Source organism: Lemur catta, chromosome 2 (genome assembly GCF_020740605.2).
Source record: "Lemur catta isolate mLemCat1 chromosome 2, mLemCat1.pri, whole genome shotgun sequence".
In the NCBI taxonomy this organism is placed as follows: domain Eukaryota; kingdom Metazoa; phylum Chordata; class Mammalia; order Primates; family Lemuridae; genus Lemur; species Lemur catta.
In genome coordinates this window covers 105803324-105831260 of record NC_059129.1, presented here as the reverse complement: position 1 = coordinate 105831260, position 27937 = coordinate 105803324, and the positions used below count along the sequence as shown (strand labels likewise).

General features: G+C 37.3%; 1 protein-coding gene across 4 annotated transcripts in view; it reads left to right on the top strand.

Moving 5' to 3' along the window:
* Positions 1-27937, top strand: part of HS3ST5 (heparan sulfate-glucosamine 3-sulfotransferase 5) — a 264574-nt gene that overhangs the window by 132069 nt on the left and 104568 nt on the right. For 2 of the 4 annotated variants that reach the window (XM_045542289.1, XM_045542292.1), the window contains exon 3: positions 25437-25550. The exons of 1 other annotated variant lie outside the window; for it this stretch is intronic. The gene's annotated coding sequence lies outside the window, so the exon portion shown is untranslated. The remainder of the gene's footprint in view (positions 1-25436; positions 25551-27937) is intronic. One more of the 4 variants, XM_045542291.1, reaches the window with a different exon arrangement.

Sequence of the window (27937 nt, the reverse complement as noted above, 5' to 3'; positions counted from 1 at the left end):
AGAATAATGCAAAAAAAAAATGAATAGGTAGAAGACAGGGGATTTTTTATAGCAGTGAAAGTATTCTGTATGTTACTGTTACAGTGGATACATGGCATTGTTCAGTTATCAATACCCGTGGAACTACACAAAGAGTGAACCCTAATATAAGCTTTGGACTTTAGTTAATAACGACATATCAATATTGGCTCATAAAGTGTAACAAATGTGCTACAGAAATGTAAGATGTCAATAATAGGGGAAATTGTGGAAGGTTGAGGAGAAGAGGCATGTGGAAATGCTTTGTACTATCTACTAGATTTTCTGTAAACCTAAAACTGCTCTAAAAAATAAAGCTTGTTAATTTAAAATAAAATTTAAAAAGACTATTGGAATAACAAACAAGAGAGGATGGTTTCTCACTCCCGAGTGACAGCAGTGGAGAGAGTGGGGAGTCACCAGTTCTGGACTTGTTTAGAAGGTAGAGCCAAGGAGATTTCCTTATTACTGGTGAAACATAGGGGTCACAGAGGACTCCAAAGTTTTTCTGACCTGACAACCAGAAGAATGGAGTGGTCATTGGCTGAGAGAGAGGAGATAGTTTGAGGAGCAGATTTGCAGGGAAAGATCAAAATTAGTACTGGGCAAAGCAAGTTGGGATTTTTATTAGGCATCAAGTGGAAATGTCAAGTCAGCAATTGCATTTATGAGTCTGAAGTTTGGAAGAATAGTCATCAGCATATAGATTGCTCTGTTCTTACAGGAGGCAGTGATCAGCCCGTCCTTCTTAACTGGAGTTGCACAAGAGAATTAAGCCCTAATGCCTTTAAAAAAATTTCTGGTAGTTAATAAAATTCTCTCTTGCATGTATAGGATGGTCTTGGTTGTGTAGCATCATTGAGAGAATTGAGAAATCATTTTTTTTGTGTGTTCTGTGGTTCAGATGAGGAAGCCCAAATGAGAAAGGCTACTTGGATGCCTTAAAAAACTTTAGTTCTTTGTCTGTTTTTCAGGCAAATTTTCTTAATTCCCATTTGTAAGGTAATTGAGATCTTAAAATATTTGGAGTCCTTTTAAAAAACCTTAAGTAGAATACTGTAAAACATTGTTTCCCAAAATGCACACCAATTTTAACTGATATTCCAACAAAGGTTGGCAGGGTGGGTGGGGGAGGATTGGCTCCTATGAGTGGTGTTGGGGAAATGTAATTAAAACAAAATCTCCCAGCACAGAAATCTTTTCCAGGAAGGTATAAAAAAAGAAAACACTTTTGTTATTGAATCAAAATGTGATAGCAGTCCACTAAGATGTTGCAAAGACAAACGGGGAATCTCACCCCCTTGTATAGCCAAGCATTTACCACACATTACATACATGTTTTCAAGATAAATAATAACTATTCCTCAAGCAAGAGGACTTGACAGCACCTTTTGTCAAACAGTGCAGTAATTGGCGTGACCATCTGTCACGCCTATTGGCTTTAACCAGAGGAAAAACAAACTTCATATCTTTATAACAAACAAGAGGTAGCTTTGCAAACTGGAGCAAGGTGCTCACTGAAGTTAGGCTCCTACTTTCCCACAGAAACTGGAAGATAGGGGTGCTACCCTCCTTAGTGTTTATATTAGTGTTTATATTTAAAAAAACAGCTCCTAGGTCCTTGAGAAAAACCTCTCTGGGTCACAAAGCTGACAAAGGACCTCTCTAGTTCTCAGAAAGATTTATGTACTTTTTAAAGAGAGGAGAAAATATTATTTTTGCAATGGTAAGTTTTCTAAAGAACATGCTCTAAGAAAAAGGAGGGGGAAAGCCTCTCTTCCCTTATTTTCAGTAGGAAGATTTAGCCTCTTTTTAAATGTTTATTTGTCCTTACAATGGTTAGCTCTCAGTGTAAAATAAACTTTTCCTCACTATAGAACTTCTTAGAGATTTGAATTTGCTTATGTGCATTATCATATTCCAAAAAAGAAATACATGTTGCAACACTTCTCAAACTTATTTGATAATAAAATTTTTTAAAAATTTTTCATTTTTAATTATTATGGATGCATAATAGTTGTATATCATTATAGGGTACATGTGATGGTTTGATACAGGCATACAATGTGAATTAATGAAATCAGCATAATTGGGGTATCCATCACCCCAGACATTTATCATTTCTTTGTGTTAGGAATATTTCAGTTCTACTCTTTTAGTTATTTAAAAATATACCCTTACTGTTGATTATAGTCTCTGTGGAACTGGAGTGACTATTTAAGTGAAATAGGCCAATCACAGGAAGACAAATCTTGCATGTTCTCACTCATATGTGGGAGCTAAATGTTAAAACAATTGATCTCATGGAGACAGAGAGTAGAATGGTGGTTACCAGAGGCTGGAAAGGGAAGCAGGGAGACGGGGATAAAGCGGGGATGGTTAATGGGTTAAAAAAATATAGTTAATTAGATAGAAAGAATAGTATTTGATAGCACAACAAAGTGACTAGAATTTTTTTTTTAAATGAGCATTTCTTAGGACCAATATTCCACAAATTCACACACTAGAAAATACCACACCAGCCAAATACAGACCTAATTCTAAAAAGAGTGGGAGCATTTATTTTGTTCCTATATAGTATTCAGTACCTGCCTCCTTTGTGGCCATAGTCACAAAAACTTAAGTCATTTTTGCAAATTTTTAGTTTGTTATTGTTTTATCCTATTCATTTTGGTGCACAATGTGTTATTTTTATGTTCCTAGATACCTATTTGGCTAAAATATAAACATTCTATATTCCTATTTTATTACTTTGATAATAATGGCATCAATATTTTATGATTTTAATATTTTTGCCCCTACCACTATTCCCCCAGTTCTACTTTGGGACAGTTGCCCTTTGTCTTGGGAGCATCTTGGTACCTATTTGAAATCACATGTGATATTTTAAGTCTGTAAAATATTTGTGATTTTAAAAGCAACGCTTTATAGGCCAATTCACTGTTGCAGGGCGCTGAGTCTCTAGGTAGCTAGACACAGGGAATGGAGGCATAGGTGTGCATATGTCATACACAGGTGTTTGGCCATCATGGGAATTAGGCATACAACCTGTAATTATCTCATTAATGCATTTATTTTTTAAAAAAAACAAAACTTGTACTAAGTAGCAGATATTTCCATTAATCCCTAATTTCTACTTATAACCACATGGTTTACAAAGTAAAGTCCACAATAAGTATAGAAGGCTTCTAACTAAACACAACCATTTCTTTAATTACTTAATTGTACAGTGAATTTTGTGCACTTACAGGGTTGTGTCATAATTTCTTCACACAGCCTGGCCAATCACTTGCTGTGTCAGCTCTGCTGATGTGTGTAGGAAAGGAGGTGCTAACTGTTCCCTAACCCTACCCCAGACCTGTCTCCATTAACTCTGATCATTCCATGGAAGAGAGAGGTCATTTTCATTGCGACCAAATATGCCTGATTCTTGACCAGCTGATTGGAGCCCTGGGGCCTTGGGCTGTCTCCAACCTGCAGCTAAAATTATCTTGTTGTTTTAAGGCAACAACCACCAAAAAAACAATCTTACACTTTTATTTCTTTGCCCTTCAAATAAACTTTTTCCTCAATGAGTGCTCTCTCCATCTTCTGTTTAACGATTCTTTTTATTAAATAATTCACAAACTCACCAGGACTTTAATTTCTCCTTGCTAATGACACAAAATTCTCTCCCTTAAAAAAAAAAAAAAAAAAAAAAAACCTTTCAAAACACCATCACACAAATCAGTAACTTCACAAAAGTAATATGCAGTAGCTTATTAGCTTATTATCATCACACACATTAAAGTCTTTATTAAGTGACTGTCATTTTATAGACTATGACTCAACTCCTATGGAATTTTGGATCTGTTTTTGTGGAGCCCCAGCCTGGCTGAACAGTGCTTAGAATGATGCTAATAGTTGAGTTCTAGGCAAATAAGGAAGACTTCCTAGAGGCCACTACCTGATTCTTTGGTTTTGTCACTAGAATTGGGGCTATACATTATCTATTTGCCCTTTCAAAGTAAAGAGTAAACACAAAGAAATAAAATAAGCTCAAAGAAGCTATTTAAAGGATGTAACGTCTCATTCTCTTACAAAAAGCCCCGATCAGTGGAGGGACAGGTTTGGAAAAATCTTTACACTCCTTTGCTCACCACCCTCCCCAACTCACAGGCTGTACAGGGAAATGCTAAGAATAAATTAACCAAACTAGAGAAAATATGCCTTAATACTAATTCCCCTAATTTAATACTGATCTCACCATCTAAACTTCACCCTTATCCTGCCTGAGGACATACAACTGGAAATTTTGTCCCTTTCATTTTTCTATCCAATTCCATATTTACTAACAAATGATATAATCAGTTCTGCCCCACAGTGTGGTTTCCCCTTTCTCAGCATAGGCCAGAGGCTGTCAATCCACAGGATCATACCCACAGAATCCTGGCCCTGGACACAGATGTATTTAGTTTGGCCTGTACAATGCTTTAACTTTTTAAAAAAATTGCATACCTTGATAGGGGCAGGCACACTGCAAGCCTGACCTCACCACGCCCTGTTGGCCTACAGCAGCTGAATTCACACATGCACCTGCTTAGCGACGTGAGCAGTGGATCTGGTCTGTCTCAGCCCCTCTGTCTGACTCCTACTCATATTTAAGCCTGTTTTTCCCCAGTATGCAGGATGTTTTTTTGCCTCTGGCTGCAAACTCCCTCCACGAAAATGATGCTTTCCCCTTTTCTCAGATGGCCTGATGTAGAAAACTAGAAAGGATCTCTTGACTGTGGAACTTGCTCAGCTCTGCCAAATTTCAGCTCTGGAGAAACAGCTCCCTCTGAACCTGCTGATGTCATTCAAACAGCAGTTCCCTAGTGGCTCTCTGGACTTAACAATGATTTAAAATTCTCATATGAAAAGTGGTGGAATATGGAATCTCAATTGTGTGTCCTGCCAATGTTTTTTGCAGCTTTTAGTAGTATCTATTGAAGTGATAGTAATCACTTAATTATTATTCAGCTAAAGGGAGCTGGCTTTTGGAAAATTAATTTCTTCAGGTCTTTTGATCCATCCGAATGCCCAGACTTAGTCAATGTAAAAGTAAGATGTCAATGTTAATCTAGTTAAAATTAGAGGGTTGGTTTCTGAGTTATCCAGCCCAGATGAGAACTTGTTCCTCTCAATATTATTCTCTTCCCTTCAAAAGATAAACCTGATATATCTTGACAAATACATTTCTTCTTATATAGTATGTACATAAGGTATCTAGTGACAGTATGTCTCTGGCACTTACATTTGTATGCCCATCCATCAACTGACTTCATAACTTGGGAGATCTGGATGCTCAGATGGGCTGTGAAACAGCTATTCAGACACCACTTGGAAGATCGGAGTTGGGAACCTGCCCTCCTGGAATAGCTTTCTGATTTATAGAAGAGTACCTTTCAAAAAGAATGTATAAACATAATGTAATATTGTTATTAGGGTGAAGACACATGTGGAGGAAATTTCACTCTTAAAAGTGATATTGATTACTCAAGAATTAGTTGTCTCTTTGGAGTAGTAATAATGATTGTTAACATTTATTGAGTGCTTATTATGTGCCAGGCATTACAATACTATTTCATTTAACCCTTAAAAACCCTACAGTTTAGGTGTTGCTATTTTCCCTGTTATACAAATATGAAAATTAAGGCACAAAGAAGTTAATAAGGAATTTGTCCAGGGTCAGTGCCAGGGTTCAAACCAGGCAGGATGATGCCAGAGTTTATCTTCTTAACCTCCACGCAGCACGGCTTCATATGCACGCTTCTACCACAGCCACTGCCGTCCCCCAAACACATCGAGCTCTTTGTGTTCCTTGAGGCTTTTCTCTTTACCAACAAAGCTCTTTAACTTCCCAGGTCCATCTTGTAGCTTGCTATTTATCTTTCAGAATATGATTCATATATCTATCACCTCACCCATGAGGACTTCCCTGACTTTTCTAAGCAGAGTTATAGTTCTCCTTTTTTCATTTCCCATAACACTGTGTTTGTTCATATGTTTGTTTTTCCACAACTACTGCTTAAATCAAGAAGCAGGTAGCTTTGATCTCCAGGGTCCTACCTGTTAGTGATTAATGGGAGCTTGCTGATTTAATGTGCTTCATGAATGAGCAAACAGGGCATTAACTACTTAGTTTTGGTTCAATAAAGACTGCTGTGATGGTAGCATGACAGAATCTGAAGGAAAAAAAAAACCCACAGACATACATCCATGCTGCAAGTTAAATGAAAAAAAAAAAGAGAGAAAGGAAAAAAAAAACACTTAGATTATGATAAACTTCTATGGAAACCATGGATATGGCAGTAGGAGAAAAATAATAAAATCATATTCTGTGGCATAGAAGCTCATGATATGAAAGCTTTAAGAGAAATTTTGGTAACCTATATTTTTTCTACTGACAGAGTGAAATAGTTCTCTTTACTTTATAATCCTAGAGTAGAAGCTATGACACTAGGACCAATTTTCTGTAAATGGTATAGTTCTGAGGTCTGTAGTTGAATCCTCTGTGGCCCTCCCTCTGCGACCATAGGCAGTCTTCTAAATTAAAAAAAATGAAATAGAGACAAGATCTCTCTTTGTTTCCCAGGCTAGAGTGCAGTAGCTTGTTCATAGCTCACTACAACCTTGAACTACTGGGCTTAAGTGATCCTCCCCTGCCTCAGCCTCCTAAGTAACTAGAACTGTAGGTGCATAACCATGCTTGGCTAATTTTTCTTGTTGTTGTGGTGGTAGAGTTGGGATCTCACTATGTTGCCTAGGCTAGGGTCAAATTCCTGGCCTCAAGCTACCCCTGCACCCCAGCTTCCCATGGTGCTGGGATTACAGGCATGATCTACCACATCTGCCCAGTTCCCGGGTGTTGCTTTTTTAATTGACACTTTAAAATTATAAGACAGTAGGCTTTGTCTTGGAGTTCAGTTTTGAATGTATAATTATTCAAATTCCTTCAAAAAATCCTAGATGAAAGAAGTGATATTAAGAAAGAGATAAGCCAAAAAGAGTGGAATGCACCTTAAGTAGGTTTAGCCTTGTGTTCTTACTACCACTTGACAGCCATGTGATGTTGGGCAAGATACCTCTCTATGAGATAGTCCCCTTATCTGAAAAATGGGATGATAATAGTTTATCTGTTACAGTTATTAGGAGGATTAAATAAGTTCATGTATATAAAGTGCTTGGACCAGTGTCTGACACATAAGTGCCTTATGAGTATTTGCAATCTTCATCAAGTTATTTAGAAATCTATGGGCATGCATTAAATCTCAATAAAAATGCTTTCAAAAATTCTTGTAAGTCCATACTACCCTCTTACTGAAAGTGATAGAAAAATAACCCTGTGAAAAATACTTCTCCAAGTTATAAAACACTTGTTCAAAATGATATTCATTATGTTACTTAATTTTATTATGTTATTTCTTATATAAAGACTGCATGACAAATTCAGTTTTGAAATTAGTACCAGGAAAATATTTTCTCTCTTGAAGAACAGATAACGGTTTCTATAAGATATTGAAATTTGTATACTACTTTTTGCTTTGGGGAAGAATGTGCCAACAGAGTTCCAGGTTACAACCTTTGGAAGAACCTGAAATTTAAGTGCCTGTGTTGCCAAGATACATATGCTTTCATGATCAACTAAATGAAAATAGGGTTAAATTTTGCCCACAGAAATTAAAGAGTCTAGACAGAAAATATGCCTCAAAGATGGTCACCGGAGCCTAGAGTGGAGGTGGGTTGGGGGCCCACAGTGGGCAGGGCGAAGCTTTTCCTCAGAATACAGTCCCTTCCACACACATCCTAGAGTAACTGTGAAGCCCCAGCGTGTGCCACTGCGAGGTGTTGAGTGAGCAGATGTTTTTGATGGTGCCCGAGGATCATCCTCACTCAACTTAATGCTGCCACCAGAATGAAGATAAAGTCTCTGCCACTTAGCCAGCTTCCTTTGTTTCACTTTCAAAGCCTAGGAATTACCTGCCTCCAGACTGATTCTTATAGAATTTGATTCTAATGTCTTTCCCTGCCCCTAAGGTGACATTTATTTCAGAACAATAAGTATAGTTTGTAGCTACCTATTCAAGTATTTCTCCTTTAAAGCAAGGGGCCTATTTTAATATGTTCTTTCTTCAAGCAGAGTATAAAGTCTAACTGTATACCATTGTGTGTTAATAGCCATTGAGGTAGAATTGAATGGCAATAATCATCAATTTAAGTATATTTTCATTTTATAGTAATTATTACTTTGTGCTTGAAAATAATGTAAGTAGAGAGATCAGAAGAGAGAACCCACAAGTACATGAAATATACATTTTGAAGAACTTTCCATAAGAGGAAAAACTGTCGGGATATATGCTGTGGGCTCCTTTCATGAGTCCATGTTTTCCTTTGTCCCATATTTTCTATATTTAATGTTATTAGACCACCATTAAGTCTAGACCAAGGACATTTGTCAACAGTTGAAGTCATTTTCTCTTTGGCCACAGCTGCAGTTTGAGGTTATTCATGATGACCTCATACTCCAAGGGCTGCAATAAAGTGACCTTCACCATCCAAGAATCTATTCAAACAACTAATATACATGTTAAGTGGAAACCAGGACAGATGGCAATATCAGCCACAGAGAAGCTCTTTGTCACTGTTGGAGTCTGGTATTCTGTTCCAGTCTAGATGGTACATTCGTACCAACAAGATATCTATAGCAAAGTTCTAAAAGAGCAAAGAGCTCCATGCATGGCTTGATGTTAAGATGGCAAAGAATATTTAATATCTTATAGTACGCCGAAAAATCATTAATCTGCCATTCTGCTTCTGTAAACCTGCTTGCTCCTGCTTACTCAAGATAGTACCCCCAGCACAGAAATTCCTAAGTGACTACAACACCCATGTTCTGCATAAAATGATTACAGCCCCCACATTTTGCGTGTAGCTATTACAACACTCATGTTTTGCGTGAACAAGATATGGCCCAGAGCCCAAACTGCCCAGATCCTGTTACACCAAAGATAAGAAAATGTTATCATGCTTACTCAAGGCTTTTTGCACATGTGCTTGCTCTGTCTTAGTAATTGTCCACTCACAAACTTACAATATAAAAATTTTCTGTTTCAAAGGCTCACTGCTGCTTTCTGTGCCGCCTTTGGGCGGTGCAGAGAGTAGTCGCTGGCCAGCTAATAAAGACTCCTGATTCAGCTCAGTTCGGTCTTTAGGTGGTCATTTCTCGCATCTCAGACCATAACAATACATGGTGATGATTCCTTCACTCAGTTAAGAAATATTTATCAGGGACCTTCTGAGTGCCTGGCACTGTGCTCTCTGCTGAGAAAGCCATTGTGAGCAAGGTAGTCATGGTGTATTAACTACCTTAAATACCCCAACGAAATGATTTAAAAAAAAAAATAGTTTTTTTTTAAAAAAGGTGCACACATGTAAGGCCAAAAAGCATGGGCCAGGCAACAGTAACAAATCATTTAAGCCAGAAACCTTGAGATCTCATGGAGTTTGCCTTAATATGTTTTAGTCTTACCTGTCATCCCTCTTTTTCTTCCCTATTTCTCCCTTTTGGAATGGAAAGGTCTATGCTACACCTGTCCTACCATTGTATTTTGGAAGCACAAAGCATTTGGTTTTACTGGTTCACAGCTGGAGAGAAATTTTGCCTCAGGATGAATCATTTCTTGAGACTCACCCATATCTGACTTAGGAGATATTTAAGACAAGACTCTAGACTTTAGAGTTGATGCTGAAATAAATTAAGGCTTTTGGGGGCTGTTGGGATGGCTGGAATGTATTTTGTATATGAGAAGGACATGACTTTGGGGGGAATAGGGGGGGAATGTTATGAACTGAATGTTTGTGCCCTTCCCACAAGCTTGTATGTTGAAATGTTAATCCTCCAATGCAATGATACTAGAAGGTGGAGCCTCTGGGAAATAATGAGGTCATTAGGGTGGAAGCTTCATGGATAGTATTAGTGGCCTTGTAACAAAAGACCCCAGAGAACTTTCCCTCCCTCTCTCTGCCACATGAAGATATGGCAAGAAGTCTGTAAACCAGGATGAGGGCCCTCACCAAGAACCTGACCCTGCTGGCACCCTGATCTTGGACTTCCAACCTCCAGAACTGTGAGAAATTAGTGTTGTTTAAGCCACTCAATTTATGGTATAGGCATACCTCATTTTATTGTGCTTCTCTTTACTGCATTTCACTGATACTGCAATTTTTACAAATTGAAGGCTTGTGGCAACCCTGCTTTGAGCAAGTCTATTAGTGCCATTTTTCCAGTGGCAAGTGTTTACTTTGTGTTCTGTGTTACATGGTGGTGATCCTCATACTATTTCAAACTTTTTCATTATTATTTTATCTGTTATGGTGATCTGTGATCTCTGATGTTACTATTGTATTAATAATTATTTGGGGGTACCATGAACCACATCCATATAAGACAGAAAACTTAATGCTGTGTGTGTTCTGACTGCACCACTGACTGGCCGTTCTACCCAGCTCTCTTCCTCTACTTGGGCCTCCCTATTCCCTGAGACACAACAATACTAAAATTAGGCCAATAAATAACCCTACAGTGGCCTCTAAGTATTCAAGGGAAAGAAAGAGTTTCACCTCTCTCACTTTAAATCAAAAGCTAGAAATGATTAAGCTTAGTGAGGAAGGCATGTAGAAAGCTAGACAGGCCAAAAGCTAGGCCTCTTGAACCAATTAGCCAAGTTGTGAATGCACAGAAAAAAGTTCTTTTTTTTTTTTTTTTTTTTTTTTTTGAGATAGAGTCTCGCTCTGTTGCCTGAGCTAGAGTGCCGTGGCGTCAGCCTAGCTCACAGCAACCTCAAACTGCTGGGCTCAAGCACTCCCCGTGCCTCAGCCTCCTGAGGAGCTGGGAATACAGGCTTACACCACCATACCCAGGTAATTTTTTCTATTTTTAGTAGGGCCAGGGTCTCACTCTCACTCAGGCTGTTCTTGAACTTGTGGTGATCTCAAGTGATCCTCCTGCCTCGGCCTCCCAGAGTGCTAGGATTATAGGTGTGAGCCACCGTGCCTGGCCATGGAAAAAGTTCTTGAAGGAAATTAAAAGTGCTACTCCAGTGAACGCATGAATAATCAGAGAGTGAAATAGCCTTATTGATGATATGGAGAAAGTAGTAGTGGTCTGGATAGAAGATTAAACCTGACACAATATTCCTCTAAGTCAAAGCCTAATCCAGAGCAAGGCTATAATGCTCTTTAATTCTATGGAGTCTGAGAGAGGTGAGGAAGCTGCAGAAGACAAGTTGGCAGTTAGGAAAGGTTGGCTCATGAGGTTTAAGGAAAGAAGCCTTCTTTGTAACATGAAAGTACAACGTGAAACAGCAAGTGCTGATGGAGAAGCTGCATAAAGTTGTCCAGAAGATCTAGCTAAGATAAGTGATGAAGGCGGCTACACTAAAAAGTAGATTTTCATGTTTCTCATTTTCATATGAGACCTCATCAGAATGGCCTTTACTGTACATATATCTACCATCATTCTGTGCATGATTATTTGTGTATTCGCTGATAAAATGAAAGCTTTCTCCATACCTCTCCCTTTTCCTTCTTGAGTCCTCACCAGAATCACCTCTAAAAAATCCCTTCCTGACAATCTCAGCTTCTTCTAGCAAGTACTTCAAAACATTTCCAACCTCTACCCATTATCCAATTCCAAAGCCACTTCCAAATTTTTAGGTATTTGTTATAATAACACCTCCTTTCTCAGAACCAGTTTCTGTATTAGTCAGCATTCTCCAAAGAAACAGAACCAGTAGGATATTTTATATATTTTATACATATATATATATATGTATGTGTGTGTGTGTGTGTGTGTGTATGTCATAAAATGAGAAATTGGCTCATGCAATTATGGAGACTGAGAAGTCTCATGCTCTGCTGCCTGCAAACTGGAGACCCAGGAAAGGCAGTAGTGTAATTCCAGTCTAAGTCCAAAGGCCTGAGAACCAGGGAAGTCAATGGGGTAAATCCCAGTCTAAGGACAGAAGACTGATGTCCTAGCTCAAGCAGGCAGGAAGGGGACAAATCCTCCCTTACTCTACTTTCTGTTCTACTCATCTGGTCTCCTCAGCTGATTGGATGTTGCCCACCTACACTGGGGAGGGCCATCTACTTTACTGGGTTCACCAATTCAAATGCCAAGCTCATCTGGAAAGACTCTCACAAACATACCCAGAAATGATACTTAACCTGGCACCCTGTGGCCCAGTCAAGATAACACATAAATTAGCCATCATTGCAGGCTGGGATAACTAGAGCTTGCCACACAGTGTGTGCTTTTTAATAATAAAGATAAAGTTAGCCACTGTAACCACATGAAGGATAATATTCACCTGGAACAACCTTTACTGTCTTGTTTGTTCATGGAGATTAATTCCATTGATTCTAGTATAGGAATAACCACCTAGAATGGCAGACTGGGAGAGCCTATAACGTTTTCAGAGCTCACCTGATCTTATCTTACCCTCTTCTTTTGTGAACAGGAAAACTTAGGCTCCAGGAGGTTTAGTAATCTGCCTAAGGTCTCAGAACCATTTCATGCCAGAACCAAAGCAAAAACTCAAATCTCCAAACTCTAGGACTCTTGGACTCTTCTATCTAGGACTCTTTTCTATAATTTTATCCTTATAGCTTGGCCTTTTCAAAAACTGAAATAAAATTAAACTAGTTATCACAGAGTTTCCCAACAACAGAAAATTTTATTTTCTTTGTTCAATGACAAAAGAGATCATTGCAAAAAATAATTACTTCTTCTACTTGAGTTTTGCATTCTCATCTAAATTTAGTACCTGATAGTGGCTTAGGGATGATCAATCTCTTCTTTAAAAAATAAATAATTTATGTTTTTACTCATAAATAATTATATGAAGATCTAACACTGATAACGTGTTACAGTATTTCCAAGAAATACCTATAAATACTGCAGTATATATGATTTGCACACATTCTCAATTTGTTTTAAATCATAGCCTTGCATTTACTATGAATACTTAGATTTTAATAGTTTTAACCTTATTTAGAAAACACACTATCATATCTTAAAATGTAAAGCCAATGAGCCATACAAAGAAATATCTTTCCTCCAGAAGAACTTTGCAATTCAAGATAGCATTTGCATACACGCATGCACACACACTCGCACACATACACACACACACACACATACACAATCAGACTCCCTTAGTTTCCCTAAAGAAAAAATACTCATGAGTCAGGAGAACTATTTTTGCTAAAAAAGAAAGCTCTCTTTTAAAATATTCACACAGCTCTATCAGGACCCCTTGACATTTCAGTAATAGCTACAATGGCCAAATCTATAATATTTTGAAATCTTGGTGCAGGGCATGATGCCATGTACTCTGCTCTTCTACAAGATTCACTACAACACCAGGAGCAGCTTAATATAAGTTTAGAGAACAAGGCTATTATTACTTAAGAGAGGCTTCATTTTTTTTCCCTGGGATAAGGAAACTTTGTAGTAACCAGGTCAAAATATATTTCTGATTTTAAGAATCAATTGGAACATTCCAAGAAATATTTATGATATCTCAAAGAATAATTTAGAGTTGTGTTAACTGCACAATCCATTGTCTCCTCAGGACAGATATTCTCAAAGTTACATGTGAAAAAAATAGCACATAGATGTAATGACCACTGGAAACTATGTTAGGCCACATAGTATCTATGAAATTTCATTTTGGGAAACACCAGGTGTCTATGATTTGGGTAACTCAGGAAAAAAATAATTTAAAAATGCGTATTGTGTGAATTTCACAATGTTCTCTAGGTCACACAGGTGCAGGGAGGGTTAGGAGTCAGTCTGTTACCCTGAGTCTGTGTTCTCCTCTGCAATGCTAACTCTGATTATGGAATGGCCAGGATGAAGGCTCCAGAAAGATTAAGAAACCCCAGAAGGATTCTTGTTGGAAAAGTGCATCATCAGAATGACTTGGCTATGGAGAGAGTTTTAACAGTTCTTCAAATCCAATATGCATTTGACCTTGATACATACATGTAATCTCTAAATCGCTGAGGTCAAACATTGCAAGAACCCCAAAGGTGGCAAGAGTTATTCCAGCAAGTGAGACGGTGAATCATGTGATTAAAGCAGAGAAATTGAATGTATTTGCTTGTTATTATTGTCCTAGATAGGTTAGCTCGGAAGGACACCCACTATGAACTTAATTGTGTCCCCCCAAAATTCATATGTTAAAGCCCTACCACCCCCAATGTATTTGGGGATGGGACTTTTAGAAGGTAATTAAGGTTAAATGAAGTCATAAGGATGGGGTTCTAATCTGATAGATTGGCAGCCTTAAAAGATGAAGGAGAGAGATCTCTCTCCTTCACACCAAAGTAAGGCCATGTGAGGATATGGTAAGTAGGTGGCCGTCTGTAAACTGGGAAAAGAGCCCTCACCAGAACTCGACCATGCTGGCACCCTGATCTTGGACTTCCAAGCCTCCAGAACCATGAGCAAATAAATCTATGTTGTTTAAGCCACCCAGTCTATGGCATTTTGTTGTGGCAGCCCAAGCAGACTAAGACACCACTAGAAAGATATACTTGGGAGATTCGAGTGTCGAAACAAAGTTTGCATCGTGTGCGGCACAGGATCTCCAAGTCCAGAGTTAGAGCAAGGTTGAGATGATACCAGGGATCAAAATCCAAGAAAATTCTGAAACTGTGGATAGAGCAGGATCATCAGCTAAGCAGGAACAAATAAGTGCTTAGCATAGTAAGTAAGAGTTTAAGCTTTGAAATTAAACTAGGTTAACTTCCTTCTCTGCCTTCTACAATTTGTAAGACTTTAAATGTTACTTAACTTCGTCATTTTAACTCCAGTACTTTACTGCTACTCTTACAATAGAGATATTAATGCCTTTATCCCATAGCTGTTGTGAGGGTTAAGTGATTAGATATTAAATTATTAGTATTTGGCACAGGCTAACATCTCAGTGAATCAGTAACTATATACAGCTGCCTAAGTTAGAGAACTTAGGATCTGAACTGCACGCTTGTATTCATACACAAGATTATAGGTGCTAAAGACAGAGCAGTAAGCAAAACAGGAGAAAAAGAGCAAACTACCTTCATGGCATTTACATTCTGGTGTTATAAGGCTAATGACAAGAACCAGGCATTGGCAGGCTCTCAGCCCCGTCCCACATCCCCAAAGGTCTCGCTCTGGGCAATTCATACAGTCCCTGGCTGGGAGTAGCTAAATATGTAAAAAAAGAGAAAGTGTATGCTGTCAAACAGTTTGTTACATATATGATAAATATTAATCATTTCTTTTTTCAAAAATGCATGAAGGACTCTTGTTTGACATTGCATTTTGTAAAAAGCTCCTGATCACCCTTATTCTCTAAAAGCCTTTCTTCTCCCTCATCTCTCTCTCTTAAAAAGATACACTTTATATAAAGACAGCTTTCCTAGTCTAAAAAGAAGTATACCTTGATCTATCCATTGTCCTATAATGTTTATTTGCTTTCCTGAACCTCGTCTCCAAAAGGTTTCAGCCTGACAAAAAGGAAAACAGATGTTAAAACACATTGGAAAATGTCACATTTCTGAAAGGGTCCTGTCCCATTGCATGTTCTGTTTCTTAACCTTCATTCACACCTGTACAGGGGCAGCTCCAGGAACCTTCTAGTGTTGCTGTGTGTGGGTTTTCCCTTGTCACCATCCATTTTACCTCTCGATTCAGAAGGCAAGTTAAAATAGTGGACTCTTGCCACATAAATTATTGGAGAGTAGATTTTGCTTTGTTTTGTGGCCATTTACTATATTCCTGGTGGTGTTTGTCAGTCTTTTGTCACCCATATGTAGAGCTGATTGGTAAATGGATTTGGTTATCATTAATAAACCATTTGTCACAGCTAAGAATCCATTTACCAAGAGATGCCTCTGTAGTGACAGTGTGGCTTTTCCTTTATTATTTGGGGCCAACCTGTGTTCATGCATATAAAATCCAATATTCAAACAGCTAAGGGTGATAAAGATGGTGAATTATATATGTATATTTTACCTCAATAAAAAAATGCCTGTCATAAAAAAAAAAAAACAGCTAAGGGAAGCGTTGGTATCAGCTGCTTAAATTTAAAAGAACGCAAAAAAGTAAGAATAAATGTTTTTGCAAAACATTAATGAATTAGCAATTGTGGTAAAGAAATAATCACTAGAAACAATGCTGAAAGCAAATTGAACTTATTCCAGTATTTGTTCGTATTTAAACAAAGTTGTGGATTTCTCTTTCTCGTCCCATATAAATGCATAAATGGGCTACTTTTTGCCCAGGTACAGTAAATTTCCTGAAAAATAACTGAAATATTCTTATTTCAGTTAATTTCCTTCTTTTAGGTTTGCCATATGGATCATGGAAAAAGTATGATTTTTTTACAAAGTTTGTTGCTTTTAATACACATTTGTAAATTCAAAGTGCCAAGTAAATATAGCCTTTCAAGTAGCAAACTCTTACAAAAAGAAATGCTTCCTTTATAACTAGAACACCTCTCACAGGACTAAACCCTTTGTTAGTAAGATAAATTCTAGAAATGGATTTCAGAGTAAAGACCTCAGTGTTTGTTTTTATTCTTGTGAAACCAATAAAGTGCTGACAAGGAGTGCTATAATGTGCCACCATAGTTTAGAAATAAGGTACATTTCAGAGTGTTCTTTATTGCCTTTGAGGGTTAGATGTTGCTAACCTCAACCACACTGCCAGGGAGCACGATGCTTTGCAGGAGCGGCACAGGGGGGTTAGATTCGTTTGAGCCCCACCTGAGTATTATACACATGCTTTAAAAACGTCAAACCTTTAGGAATACTGGAGCCATTATAATACTGTGGCATTATGTTCCCGTGGGTTTAAGTCTGAAATATACAAAATTTAAAAGAGGAAAAGGTGTGAATACGAAGATATGTGCTTCCATTGCTCTTCATGTCATATTATTTCCTATAAAATTGCAACCCCATGTTAAAAGGCCTAGCTATCTCAAGTGCTATTCTTATGGATAATAAATGTAGACATTATTTGATACCTACTCACTTCCTTGAATCTGGATGTTAAAATGTATGATGTCTTCACACTCAAACTACAGAATTGCGTTACAGTTCTGAGGACAGGAGGGGGACAGGGGTAGGAAAATACAACTTAACTTTCAAGCCCTGGTGAAGGATTAAGCTTGTGAGGGGAATGCAGTCTGCACAGATGCCTGAACATGGGAAATGGGTAGGGAGTTTGTCACCAAATCATGGAGCAGAAGAAGGCTTGAGAGCAGGATTCCCAGTTCTGGCTGCACAATAGAATCACCAGGGGAGCAAACCAATTCTTGACAGTGACTAGCATCTAAGTTAAGACCACAGAAAGAATTGGTATATAGGACATAAAAATAGATTTCTATCCCAGGGCGTTTCTCCATACTTTTTAAAACACCTACGCTGTATATTTTCAACAATTATACCTTTCCTTTTTGCAGGGGGGAGTAACATGGGAGAAGAGGGTAGATTTTTTTATCATTTACCCAGAGTGGGCATTCAGTAAATGCTTTGTTGTCAACCTGACTCCATGTCCATCCGTAGCCCTGCAGAGTTGCATTGAATGGTGACTACCTGCGAGTAGGCATGCTTGTATACCTGAGGCTCGGTGTGAATGAAAAGCAAGATTGGTTCTTTCAAAAACGTTTGCCTGGTTCTGACTAAAGATAAAAATAAAAACTGTAAGTTTCCACAAATGATACAAACGGCTTTTTCTTACAAGGTACACATTTATATTTTCAACAGGATTTGTTTGTCTTTCTTGAGAAAGTCCTTCATTCAAGGACCACATTGCAACCATGGATCATTTATGTATAATTTGGTAGATGATAGACATTTGAAATTACTGTGACAGGTGTTTTCACATTGTTTCTGCTGATCTGAGAAAAAAAGCACATTGCCAGAAAAGAGTGTGGAGAACTTAAATCCCTCAGAATCAATTTGAAGCACCCTTTTGAAATGAGAATTGCTATAAAGAAGCATTTTGGAAAGGGGTGGGGGCAGGAAGAACCATTCCTGAGATGAAAATACAATTCAGTAAAACAAATTTATTTCTCTGATGGAGACTATATGTACTGTGCTTTAATTTATTCATCATTATTATTGCCCTTGAAATTGTTTCCTGCTACCATCCACATGACAGCCTTAGGAAGCTGCAAAGAGAGCCAATGAAAACAACTCCATGTGTGTTCCTGCTGAAATATTTCAATATATTTCAAAACAGGAAATGAGTGTACTAAAGAGACAAAGAAATACTGAAGGCTGAAGACTAAAAACTACAGAGAGGGAATCTCTCTGATATAGAATGGCCCATCAGGGCCAGCGTTAATCTGTAAAACCAGTAGCAGCTGTGCTAAGTAATTTATGTGGAAATAAAAATTGTTTTTATATTACTTTTGCTGTGGAGGATAACATTCCGTAAGCTCATCATATTTTTAATCTTGACTTAAGAAAAGTACTGCTGTGGCAATTTTTAAAATAAGAGTTCCACTTATCTCTGTGTAAGGAGCTCCTTCTCTTCCCCCTGTGTCCTCCCCCAGGTACCCTCCCCCTCCGGCCTCCAGCCTCCCTCCCCCTTAGGTGAAGGCATCAGTGAAATATAGAAGCAGTTATGTCACACTGTTATTTGGGGGTGTCCTTAATAAATGCCTCCTGCATTTCAGAGGTGGTCTGAGGAGGTCAGCTAATGCAATTTCACTTTGATTACTTATTTGAATTTTGGATGCAAAGAACCCTGAACCAATTCCCTGAATTTGTCATAATCATAATTTAGTTATCTGCAGCTGCTTCATTAGATTTAAGGCCCTTTCAAGAGTATATTGATTATTACAGCTCTTCATTATCTAATAACAATATTCATAAGATGCCCTATTCACCAGCTCCATTTCCCTTACCCACTAAGGGTGCTGGTTTCAAATTTTCTCCTTTTCCAGTCACAGCCTCCCCTCAACAGTTCTCAGATTATAATGACACAGCAGTGTAAAGCAAGACCTTCAGCTACTTCAGGTGTTATATGCTGAACTCTATAAATCCTTCCTGCCACTTTCAATCCACCCTTGCTACCGTGAGAAATCTGTGTCTTAAACTCAAATCTAAGCATGGCGTTCCGGAGCTTAACATCCTTCATTGTTCCTATTCCCTACCTAGATCCTTCCTTTATAGAGATCACTGATATGAAAAAGCTCTTACACCAAAATGTGAGAGGTGTTGTTCAAATAAGTCATTTACTTTTTTTAGCTGATTAAGAATTTTGATTGTCTTTTGAGAAAAAAAAATTAAAAGTACATAAAAATATATGTCTACTTGACTACCAAGGACAGCATGAAAATTAAAAAGAAAAATATCAACACCAAACAACAACAAAAACAAAACATTTAATGTTTCCCTAGTCATTAAGATAACTACAATGTCTGAGGTCAGGTTTTTATAAGTTCTAGCATTTATTTATTTTTTCCCCCTTTCATTTGTGTCTGAGTCAAAGTTATAAGTGTGCCTATCCCCCAGTTAGTATGCATTATAATTTTTTTAAATGTGGTTATATTTAACAGTTTGTATTATTACCAAAAAAAAAAAAAAACCCACATTGGTCATATATGAACATCTCAGTCAAATGGTTCTTTAATCTTTTTAACAAAATGTTTGAGGGCATCTAAAATATTCCAAGCACTGGTCTAAGTGGTAGAGATTTAACAGTAAACAAGATAGATGTGATCTATCATTAGCTTATAGCCTGGGGATATAGGTAAGTAAAGAGAGAATCACATCACTCTATGACAAGGACTTTGATTGCAGAAAACAGGGTTCTAAAGATCTAGAGAAAGGACACTTAGAGAAAGAATTGTTAGAGAAATCTTCCTGAGGAAAGTGACATCCAGGCTAATTGGGAGAGTGAACCAAGCAGAGGAGCAGAAACTGGGCATATTCAAGGAATTGGAAGAAACTCTGGATGAATGAACGAGCAAGGGCAGGGTGGAGTGGGGACAGATGGAGCTGGAGAGCAATCCGGACCTGGCAGGCCATGCGGGGTCACAATCAGGGGAGCCAGAGAGGTCTTAATAGAGTTGACCTGAGGTGCTGTATGTATCCAAGTGAGGTTTCCCATAGGCAGAGCCTGCACTACTAATAAATAAAGAATTTGATTTTGAAATTTATGATTTAGTAGATAAGTTTAATTAAGAGGTAGCTGAATTTCTTGAGATTCCCTGGCTAGTCTATTAGAAATTTGTTTGACTTATCTCCTGTTACTAATGTATAAATCACTTAGTGCTATATCCGCAGCTCTCTTTCTCAACAAATTTCAGAATTATATGCTTAAAAATGTTTTATTGAGTTGAGTTTTCTTATTCTAATTGCTTATCTTTAGTTTCTCTGTACTTTTTCAACCATAAGTTGACATAATTAAAAATGTTGTGGCCTGCCATAAAGAAGTGCAAAATCAAAACTATAAAATAGACTATAGCATTACATTAAGAGACAATCCTGTGGAAGCTGAATTCCCCATGCTTGTCAAAAGTTGTTAAAACATTGCTTGCCTTTTTTGAATATAAAATGTGGGCCGACATGTACTAATATATCAAAAAGTGACACTTTGTCAAAGAAGGCTTTCATGGGAGAATGTTCTGAATAAAATGTTTTCTTTTAAAAAGAACGCTACCTGCTTAACATTCCAAAGCAAATACAAAAGAACACAAAATGCCTGAACTTACTGCCAGTCACAACAGTTAGTTTCATTTACCCTTTAGTACTTTTTTTTATATTCCAAAAATTGTTCCTCCAGAAGAATTATCAGTTTTATTCCATGATAACCCTGACTTGAAGTAAAATAAAAAGTAGCTTTGACCCTCCTCAAAATGGATTCTTTTCAGACTTACTAGCACTTCTAATAGTATCATGATGATATGGTTGGCTGTGTCTACTGTTAGGCTCGATGTAATTATATGTGAAGCAACAATTCCCTTATCTATTAGGAACACTTGCTGCAGCTAACTGCATTTCGCTGTCTGGCAGATGAAATATAGAATTAAAATCTCAAACTAGTTTCTCAAAAAAATTTTTCCCCAAGTCATTTTAAAATCTTTTAGCCTAAGAGAAGAGGATAGCCAGAAAAGAATGGGAAACCAGATGGTATTTAAAGGCCTTAGCAATATTACCAAAGCAGATGTGCCTGTGTGTCTACCTCTTCCTATTTGTCAAATAGTCCCTCTCTGTCATGATGGCTTTGTAATGGTTCCTTCCAATCCTTGGACCTTCTAAAGATGTCCAGAGTTAAGATAATGGCTGATAGTTGAAATGTTAAAGTGAAAATCAATAAATAATGGCCTTGATCACAATCTAATGCCGTCTTACCTAAGTAGGAGGGATATTTGTATCTGTTGCCCACATTCTTTGCAGAGAGTGCACCTAAGTCTAGCTCTTGAGTGGGGCTATCGTTCATTGTTTAGGAACCAAGGAGAATGACCGGAAGAGACATAAACAAATGGCAGTTGAAGTAACTGAGGTACAGCTCGGCTTAAAGGCATCCTGGAATGCCACATAACAGTACTAGTGTGAAAAGAAGAGAAATATTCTGCACAACTTTACTTGAGGTGTAAGCTGACTCCAATTTTATAGCCTACTTACAATTAAAATGCTGCCATCTCTTAGAAGGGTTATTGGTGGTATTGGGGGTAGAGGTTGTTCAAAGATTTGAGCTAATGCTAGAGAATGGTGGGGAAAAAGTCTCCCCAACTATAAAGATTCATTAGAAAATAGAAAACCCAGGTTTAAATGAAATACTAGAAAATTCTGCATATATTGGTATGAGAGGCTAGTAATCTGGAACACAGATTTTAGTTGCTAATAGTCAAGCCAAATGTATTACCTTTGCCTTTTAACTCACACTGTTAGCACACGGCAGAACTATGTTGTTATTGTAGTAGTGGTGGTGGTGGAGGAGGAGGTGATGGTGGTTGCAAGCATTTCACAATGGAGAGTGCCTTCTCTAGCACTCTCAGTTGGGAGCTGGGGTCAGTGAGGTTCCGAGCTGTGGATTAAAGCTTTGCATCCTGCCTCCATCACTTTCTAATTATACATACAAATTATGTATGCATTAGACTCTCCAAGCCTCACATCATTCATCTGTAAAATGGGCCTAATATCACTTCATTATGCATTTAGTTCAGCACTTAATAAATATTCAGTGCCTAATGAATGGTAGCAATCATCATTAATGGACAAATGTGCACAGCTCAGCAGTTTTGCCCACCAAGCACAATAAGAACATTCATGGGTGTAGTTTCTCACTGCACCAGGAAACCCCTTCCACATGACTCCTGGAATATTTTAGACTATCCTCAGATTCTATAGACCAGGAAACACTGTTCGTATTACTATGCACTCTCTTGGTTTCTATATAAAGAGATCATGCTGTTTGTTTCAATACAAGTTAAAATCAGAACTTTTACTTGAAAATACTTTCTGGTGACATTTATTAGACTGACTCACAAAACATTTTATTACACTGATTGTTACACACTTATAAATCATTTGCTAACCCAGTGGTTCCTCTCAAATGTATTAAGGCCAAAATTAACTTCTAAACTTACACTTCCTTAAAGTTTAAACAATTATATCCTTAGCTATGGACTATTATTTCCTGGAAAGTTAAAATATATATCCTATGTGCAATGGAAATGTCAAGGACATATCAATATTTGATTTCATTACACATTAGCCATGCCAGAGACCCTGCAGTTGTACCTAATGGAAACAGCTCACTAGGAGTCCACAACTGAAACCAACAAAAGGTGCAAATTGATCCTGATATATTTTAATATTAAAATTTTACAGCACTTTTTGAGCTATTTTGTAAATTAATTAATTTCAAAATGGATGAGGCAGTAACATTAAACTTTAGCTAATTATGTTTAAATTAAAAATAAGCATTTAAAATAACCATTTTAATTAAATACAAGGCTCAGGCAACTAATCATTACAAGTGGAATTGGTAACTTGAGATTTATCATTCTGAAACCACTTGTACCACATTTCTAATGAGTTCTTTCCTCTACTTAAATGAAAGACTAAATTTATCTCCCCAATGTGTCAGCTAGTAAAAGATAACCCTTTCTTGGGTCATGGTTTTCAATTTGATGTTGAATCAGAGCAAAAAAAAATTGTTTTACTACAGTCTCTTAGATCCAAAACTGTGTTTACTATTTGCTAACCCATTTCTAACTTACAGTATTTTAGTTCTATAAACATGAAAGAAAAACCTCAGTAACTGAAATAGCATTTATTACTGCAAAAGAAAATGGATGTATTTTGTAAAAAAAAAAAAAATTATTCTTTTTATAGAGGAGATGCTGAGGATGGAAAATCTAAATAATTTTGTGATTTAGTTTTTTAAAAAATTCTATTATAATTTCATGAATAATGAGAATAACACCCCAAAGAACTTCATTTCACAAATTATATATATATGCTCTAAACTTTATATTTGTATAAATATATGCTCTAAGCTTTATATTTGTAAGAATATACAGTTTTGTATTTTTTTTAAATCTTTGGCTAGTTTTTATAGAGCAATGGAACTATCATTTAGCACAAATTCTGACAATAAATGTTTGTTAATTAAGTGAATAAATTATTGATAAATTTTACAAAACATCTTTAAAAGGGCTCTCTTTTACACCCATTTTGTTGTTGTTATATCTTACTTTCTACTTTAATCTACTCAGAATAGCTGATAAAGCTGAAAGTGCATCCACTCATAGCATTGAAGGCAGTGTGTTTTTCAATTATCTGTTGCTTTCCTGTATTTTGGAATTAGAACAAATGTTAAGAATCTAAAAGAGAGCACAACCTCTGCTGGCTAAAAGAGAGAAATTTAAAAGCAAGTTGGCTGATTCCTTGAACTAAATACCTGCAATTACTGATTGTCACATTTTTCTTCTGTTGTAAAAACTGAACTAATTGCAGGTACTACCCTTAGGGGATGAGCTCTACAGTATAATGAACGTTGAGTGCCCTCTTGAGTTTAGCATTTTAATTATTCATAATTATAATGATTTCTGTTTATTTGAGAACTTTGGAGATAATTCTAGTTTATGAAACAAATTGAGAAGCAGAATAGTTAAGGCTTTATTTTGTTTTGTTTCATATTGAGGTCAACAGTCCTGTGGATATGCCAAGAAGTTCTCATAAGCAATGAGCCAGATTTCTGGCTAATAGGTGGGCACGACTGATGTGTGTCATGTCCTGAAATAACTAGATGCACTTTTTTCTACTCATTCTCTGATTTCTCTAGAACTATGTGGACAATATTGGGGTTGTGAAGTGAAGAATTGACAAGGACTCAACTGGAACAATTGTAAATAATTTGTGAAAGTTTGTTAATGAGAGAAGAGATACAGTAGATTCAGTAGCTGGCTAGTAGCCAAGTGTATAAATTTTTAAGGCCTTTTCTTTTTCTTGAAAGAAGTTGTGTGTGTGTGTGTGTGTGTGTGTTTGCTTAGTTCCCCAAATGTATTTACATACAGTGGACCCAAGTAAAAGATGGATTTCTGGGCCATTTGGGACCACAATAATCTTTGTATCTGTATCTACTATTACTGAATATATATTAGTGATAATGATGTATTTGGCTCCTACAATCTATTTAGATGTCATGTACACTCTTAATAGTAGCCTGAAATAGTGACTAAATATTACTTTTAAAAAAGAGTTTGGCATTGCAATTTGTTGTATTTTTCCCATCTTTTTTTTTATCCCTCTACTACAGGGCTTTAGTTTCAGAGCCAAACTTGTAACTAGAGAATTACCCAAGTCTCCTGGTAGTCTATATTCAACTTAGGAAGAAGTAGCAACTGCTTAATATATTCAAGTAATAGCAAAGGTAAGAATGATTGACGTGGATAAACATCTTATGGCTGTCAAAAGGAGATACACAATACAAAGCATTTTTAAGGAGAATAAATTTAACCACTGTCACCTAAAATCTTTAGCAGCCAGATCAGAAACAAGGTTCTGTCATAAGAACATTATTTAAAAGTATGTGTGGGTAACTCCCAATTTACAAGCCCATCTCTGATCAACGGGAATTAACAATCACATATTCCAGGGTTAAGCTCAAATGTGATTTCTGCTCTTCATCAGCAAATTGCTTAATAAAAGGGAATGGAAGTACTATGAATAAAAGAAAAAGGAAAAAATATTCTTATCAACACAATATACTTCTCCTTCCCACAACAAATCTTTAACCACAGATACTAAGGAGCAGCAAAAACAAACAAACAAAAAGACTAATTGGAAAATCACTTTACCTCCATGTCCACCCCCAGGTGCTAACAAGCACGGAACAAACCTAAAGGACAGCCAGTAGGTGAGGAGAGGCCATGGAATATCCACCAACAAGATAATCATCGCTGGAATCACTGGGAAGTGTCTGAATGTAGGTATGTGTAGTGAAGGCTTCTGTGTGCTCTTGCAATCCATTATCTAACTTTCCCTACTTTCATCCGTGCTATATACCTGCTGTCCCATCAGTCACAGCCACTCAGAAACCCCTGGGGCCCTCCAGCAGGAGGTCTTCCTCCTGTCTTGGGTTTTTGAAACATTCTACAAAGTAGCTTTGCACTGCCTCCTACTCTCTTGTCTCGGTGTTCCCATGTAGAAACCTTCCTCCTCACTGAAACCAATTCTTATTTTCCGGAACACAGAAATGCTTTATCTTTGCTGTCTCCACTATCTGAAATAACTTTCCCAACTCATCTTTGCTGGTTTTAGTTCTGTTTACTCTCCAAGGCCAAAGTCAAGTTCCACCTGCATTATAAAAATCTTGCTGATTTCTCCATCCCCATTATTTCCTTTCTTCCAAACGTCTACAGAACTGTGGTTATTCTCCTCCTCTGAAAATTGTTTGACAAGTTCTAGCATGTATTGCTTTTTATCTTCATATGCATGTGTCTCTCAGTGTAACTGATGTTTATTTCTGGGAAAGACAGGATCTGTTGTGCTCTTGCATGTACCAGGAACCCAAGGGGAGGAAAGCAAGCAGGTGAGGAGCTGCTGTGGCACAGTGAGCAGCACAGAGAGGTGGTTCAGGGCACAGACTCTGGACCCAGACTGCCTCCGTTTGAGTTCCTGCTCAGCCAGTGACTAGCTGGATGGCCTTGGCAAGGTTTCTTGTTAAAATTTCTTATGCCTTATTTCCTTATTTTCCTCATCTCTAAAATACGGATAATAAAACTATCCATCTCATTGGGTTGTGATTAAATGAGTTGATAAATGAAAAAGGAGTAGAATAGTATCTAATATATATATTAAACACTCAAGAATGATTACCTGTATCCATCACTGCATATACAGTAATGATCCATCTCAATTGATTTTCTCAATAAGGCTATGAAATAGATGGCATTGTCCCTATTCTCAAAACAGGACCACTGTGGCTCTGAGAAGTCAAGTCTCTGCCTGAAATTGCTAAAGAAGACAGGATCAGAACTGAAGTGTCTGACCTTAAACCATAGACATTTCATTCTGAACATTACCTTACACAGGTGCCCAGGGACTCGTTGTTATTGATAATGACGAAATTTATTCTCCTTTATTCTTATAGTTTTAAACTAAACTGTGCTAAAATTTCACTAGGTCTGACATTTTTAAAATATTTTGAATGTGAAATGTTTTTAGTTGACTGTAAATGTCTTTTTTATGGGCTAATCCAAATGGGGTGGAGTCATAACTACTTTTTTTTTGTCTGAGTTAGAGGCTAAAACTGAACTCAACAAGTATTTCTATTCTGAGGCACTGAAGGAAAATGAGGGAGAAAAATGCCAAATGACTATTCCTACCCTAGGCTATTTTATAATCTAGGTAACTTAAGTAATGGAAACAGCAGAAACACCTACCACCTTTCTGACATCTCATTCCTTGGTTCACTGTGATATTGGCCCTTCTCCCTACCCTCCCTCCTTCATTCTCTGTAATAGTGTAGGCTGGATACAGTGTCATTGGCTACAAAAATGACACTTTTGGATTTGGTGGAATATGCCGTTTTGGAGTAAACTATAAAATTATGTGAAGTAGTTTTAAAATTGTTTGATTCTACTTGAAATTATTTTGGAGACTTTACAGAGAGCTCTTTTAAACATGGCATCCTAGACACTCTTGGAATCTCTTTATTGTCTAGGAATTCACCAGCAAGTCTTGTTCTTGTCACTTGCAAAATTCATGGGCTGCTGCTACTTCATTTGTACATCTGTAGCACTTAGCACTGTGCTGGGATGTGGTAGATGATTGATAAATTCTTGGTTACATTAAATTTTTCCACCATACTAATACCTTCAGCATACTGTGGCCCTCTGACCTACCACTGAATTCCAGAGTAACTTCAGAGACTCTCAGTAGACCTAAGGGAACTGCCTTTAGGTGAATCATCGCCAAGAGTGGGGATTGGAAAGACTAACAGTTTTGAACACTTAACCTTATTCTAGGATTTTTACTTTACACACATCATGTCATTTAATCCTCAAAATAACTCTAAGAAGTAGGCATTTGCATCCTCATTTACCAACAAGGAAGCTAAATTTCAGAGAGTTTAACATATTTAAAAATCACATAGCCGGTGAGAAAGAATTTCTAGGGCAAGTTTAATCCAAACAAATGTTGTAGTAGTAATGGGAGTGAAGTGAGCCCTGGATTCAGGATCCTGAGGCAGGTACACTGTTATAAAACTAACTTCAAGTGACCTCAGACATATCATATAAGCTCCTTGTGCCTCAGTCTCCTCATCTCACATGACATTACTAGGAAGACCAAAATATTGTATTTGTAAAATGGC